Source organism: Gigantopelta aegis, unplaced genomic scaffold (genome assembly GCF_016097555.1).
Source record: "Gigantopelta aegis isolate Gae_Host unplaced genomic scaffold, Gae_host_genome ctg3223_pilon_pilon, whole genome shotgun sequence".
Classification (NCBI taxonomy): Eukaryota; Metazoa; Mollusca; class Gastropoda; order Neomphalida; family Peltospiridae; genus Gigantopelta; species Gigantopelta aegis.
In genome coordinates, this window is record NW_024533239.1 from 42,649 (window position 1) to 47,882 (window position 5,234).

The 5,234-nt window shown below is 36.6% G+C and overlaps 1 pseudogene; it reads left to right on the forward strand.

Annotated features, from left to right (window-relative positions):
* Nucleotides 1–704: 704 nt before the first annotated feature.
* Nucleotides 705–3,476, forward strand: LOC121391991 (annotated as a pseudogene).
* Nucleotides 3,477–5,234: the final 1,758 nt, after the last annotated feature.

A 5,234-nucleotide genomic window follows, 5' to 3' on the forward strand; every position in this document is an offset into this window, starting at 1 on the left:
GTAATATACCAGAGAATACGAGTGTTTAGGAATTGTGCTTATATTAGATATCAATCCTTTTATATGTCCAATAATGGCTGACTCAGTTTGCTATTACAGTGCGTATATAATCAATACCGGCATTAGGCAGTGACCAGTACTAGGTCTGTATTAATTAGGCAATTATAATTCAGTGTGAATGGCTGAATCATTTTGTTATTGTAAGCACCCTCAAACATTACCAGATTTCAGCATTCCCACATAATATTAATTGGTTATTAATACACGTGATCATATTGTTTTCCCCATGATAGCTTCAGAAAACAACTAATTACATTGTAAATACCTTGTAATTGCTTTTTCAGTGATTTAAGGTATTAGTTTGATAATATTTTAGCTATGAACTCACTTGTATTGGAGGTCTCTATCAAACACAACACTACACTCATCGTATTTTACTTAACAAGTCAATGATTCATCCACAACCACTGGTTTGAGCTAAAGGAGGTGTGACACAGAGAGTAATATCATTCATAATTGTTAGTCATTGTAATGAAGTTTAAAATTACAAAAAAACAAAACATAAAAAATAAGAATTAAAATAAGAATAATTACCTGTTGTGGCTGAAATCCAAACCTAAATATAATCTGTTCTTTGTGGAAGCCATCTTTATGCAAATTTTATTATAATAATAGTTATTAACTTATTATTAATAATAAAAATTATGTACATTGCTCCTCTACTGCGCACGCGCAATTGTGTGCAGAGACCCACATGGTATAGTGAACAGAAGCTGAGTGATAGACCTACTCTAGCTTGTGATGAGTTTGGACGTCCCATTTATTATGTATTAAGGACCAGAGTACCAAGAAAAGACTCCATGGAATAGAAGCTCATAAAGTAAAGATGATTACGTCATTATGACACCCAAATACATTACCTTTTGTATATAGTCTTATATATCAGCTGCTAGAAGCTTATCCAATATTCTGAAGACGTCTTTAGTCCCAATGGTTGGTATTAAACCCTGTAATAGGGTGTTTTTCATTATCTTCTAATTAATAGGGATGGATAAGATGTTAGTAGGACCTGATGGTGATGTTACTATTACAAACGATGGAGCTACTATTTTACTACAACAATGGATGTTGAACATCAGATAGCTAAACTTCTTGTGGAACTTTCCAAAAGTCAGATGATGAAATTGGAGATGGTACTACCTCTGTTTGTAGGTAAGGCATATATGTGATACGGATGGAATGGATAGATGAGATGGGCAGCTGAATGAATTTATTGTAATGGAATAATATATAAATTTAGTTCTGCTGGAGCTCTACTTGAACAAGCAGAGCAATTATTAGATCGCGGTATTCATCCAATACGAATTGCTGATGGCTATGAAATGGCAGCTCATATTGCCTTGCAGAGATTGATGAGATCAGCGAGAGTTTCCCACGTCTAACGAGGACAGAGAACCACTATACAAACAGCAATGACTTCATTAGGATCAAAAATGTAAAAGACTACATAATGATATAGTTTTAGTACATTGAAACATTAGGTTGCTCCCTAATAGTACTATTGTTTGTAAAATTATCCCATAGTTGCATGGAAAGAATTCCAGGATAGGTTTATATACAATCATATCTATACCTACTTCTGGTCAGACATCATGCTATATCAAATCTTTCCATTTGATATCTCAACTTCTCTGACAAAAAAAGGTCCCTCTTGCCTCTTAAGGAGAGAGAAAATGATTGTTAGAAAAGATAGATTTGGAACAAGATTCTTGTGCTGTTAATCCTTAGTTGTTGTATTGATATAGTTTTGTTAAGAATTAAGTCTGTATTTATCTCTTGTTATAGTGTCAATAGATGTCAAGGGAAAATGGCGGAGATTGCTGTGGATGCTGTTATGTCAGTTGCTGACTTGGCAGAACAGAAAGGATGTTGATTTTGAACTGATTAAAGTGACGGGAAAAGTTGCGGGGAAACTTGAAGATAACAATGTTAGTAAAAGGTGTCATAGTTGACAAAGACATGAGTCATCCACAAATGCCAAAAGTTAGTGAGACTACTGAGAACGATATAATATCTACCTCTTTCTCTTTTCAAGTGTATTACTGATGCAAAAATAGCTATCTTGACATGTCCTTTTGAGCCTCCAAAAACCAAAGCCGAAATATGTCTACACGTGACATCTGTTGAGGATTACCATAAACTAAGAGAATATGAGTTGAAAAAATTCACAGAGATGTGAACAGGTCCTAATGTTTACTTATTTATGTAAATACTATTAATATTGGTAACACACAGGTCAAAGATACTGGTGCTAACTTAGCTATTTGTCAATGGGGATTTTGATGATGAACGCAAATCATTTGTTACTGACTAATGAGTTACCAGCTGTACGTTTGGTCGGAGGACCTGAATAGAGGTAACATAAAATTATTAAAAATAATTGTGTATTATTTCTCTTCTACGTTAATTGCTATAGGCTACTGGTGGGCGTATATTGTGCCCAGTTCTCGGAGCTTACCCCTGAGAAAACTTGGTTACGCAGGATTGGTACGAGAGATGTCATTTGGTACAACAAAAGATCGGTATGTTGGTGATTGAAGAATGTAAGAACTCACGTGCTGTTTACTATCTTCATTAGAGGAGGAAATAAAATGGTGAGTTAGTTAGTTAATTTTAGACCTAGTCTACTGCTACTTGTGTTGTCATTTACTGTATAGTGTGTTGGTATCTTTACATATTATAGATATAGAAAAGCTAGAGAAGTCTTCATGATGCTCTCTGCGTTTATTAGAAACTTAGTAGAGATAGTAGGATAGTTTACGGAGGTGGCAGCTGACATGGCTTGTTCACTGGCTGTAGCAGCTGAGGCTGATAAGGTCAGTAACATACTCATCATACATCAAGTACTCTCTCTCTCTGTTTCTCTCTGTCTCTCTCTGTCTCCGTCTTCTGTCTCTCTCTGTCTCTCTGTCTCCTCCCTCTCTCTGTCTCTCTCTCTCTCTCTGTCTCTCTCGGTCTCTCTCTCTCTCTCTCTCTCTGTCTCTCTATCTTCTCTCCTCTCTTGTCTTCTCTCTAGATTCCACAATTGGAAGCAATATGCTATGAGAGCTTTTGCTGATGCTCTAGAATAAATTCCTTTGGCTCTGGCTGAAAATTCAGGTCTACGTCCAATTGAAACTGTAGCTAGTGTTAAAGCACAACAGGCTGTGGAGAATAACCCACATTTAGGAATTGATTGTATGGGCAAAGATACCAATGGTAGGTAACTGAGAAAATTAAGTGTAGAAATAGATTTTGTATATTAGATGTGTAAGGTAATGGTACAACATTTGGTATTGTTTGTGTGATAAGATTTTTTCCTAGATATGTGTAAACAAATGTAATCGAGGACATTTAATTGGCAAAGAAACAGCAGATCTGTCTCGCTACACAGTTAGGGAAGATGATCTTAAAAATTGACGATATTCGTTTCCCCTGTAAGAAGATGGTGATTATTAACAGATTTATTATGTATTATTAATTACATGTGGTATCATGTATTACTCAAAATGACCACGTGGGGTTACTGAAATGAACGGAAGTATCTCAGTATATTTATAAGAGAAGGCATGGCTACATTGGGTAAAGTGAGCAGTTCGTGTATGGTAATTAAACTCGTATCACCAAGGTGCAAAATAGGAATTGAGTGGAAGGAGAAAGGCCCTCCACACTCTAAGGAGTTGTATACAGCGTCCAGATATCAGGAGTCGAGTATTTTGGTCATGGTTAAGAGCAAGAAGAAAGGAAGCTAAAACAAGCTGCTGCTCCAATGACGTGATTTGCGTGTGTCTATGGTATCAAGGTACAACTAGGCACTGGGCTTATGATGGGGTGGTAAGTTAAATTGATGTATCAAAGAAGTGTGAGGGTTCAGCTAAAGATTATGGATTATTTCCTACTACAATAAATTGACACATTGTAACACTAGCATACACCTACCATATATGGTTAAGTCATAAATATTTTAAATCTACTTTATAGCACGTATTGTAGATGATTTTTTCAGTGACATTCCCCTGACTAAATTTGGAGTCAATCCAAAAAACTACTGGTACTCACTAAACCTCCTCCCCCATCTAAAAGACCAGCCTTTCAACATACTCCACCCATACTACTCGTCTACCTCAACCAGTACAGTCCTCAGAAGTACCAGTACAGCCAGATTTTCCTTACCCTTAGAACTTTGCTTCATTACTTTCATAGCTGGTTACACTGGCATTCATTACCATTTGAAGAGTGTAGTGTTACTTAATAATGTAAAGTTACGATGTGGGTGTGTGTGTGTGTGCTTGGGAACATTTTTACTGAATATTTGTCATGATATGTTACTGGACATTGTGGTATGGTTAGTAGGTGTGTACTAGTACAAGCAGTTCTAGATTATTTAGACCAGTGCTATCTTTCTATATATGTTAAAAACACACACACATACACAGTTGGGATGTCTTTCTTTTTGGAGTATGTAAAATTATTGGAGGTGTAATTACTAATTAATACATTAGAATTACTATTCTGTATATTAGGATATAGATGACAATGAAAGAGGATATGCTCCTACCAACGATGTTCCGTACAGACACTCCCCATGGTCCTACCAAAAAACCAATTAGCGAACTCAATGAAAAATATCAGGAGCCGTTTTCTTTTTGATGAACCGTGTGCTGGGACCACCTCATTGTCCCATTTTTGTAGCCACTGTAAAAATACGTGGATGGGAGTTCATAAAGGTAAGCTCAGTCTAAGAAGCTTGCTAAACAAAGGGCTGCAACACAGCTCTTCAATAGTCTTGATAACTTACATACTGTTGGAACTGGAGTCCCTAAACTCAAAGGAGTGTGTATCTAACACATGGAGCTAGCCTAATCAAATGCTTGCAGAGTAGAGTAGCAGCTCTCAGTGAAGAGAGAATTTGACGAACTGTCAGCTGGTCATGGTAATCCAAATACTTTGAAAAAGGTTCTAGGCAGCCATTGTAATGAGTGAGAGGAAGTCAAGTAAGGTCAAGCAGTAAGGGGAGTAGTCAGTGGTTAATGTAGCTGGGGTGAAGTGTTGCACTAGGGCACTGGGACTAAGTGTATTGATGGAGAATATTTAAGTTGACAAAGGATTGGCTGTAAACGCGTCTGCTGAAGTTAACTGTGGCTCTTTAACATTTTTGTATAACCACGGATTTGTGTGTAATAGGTGTTTTTTTA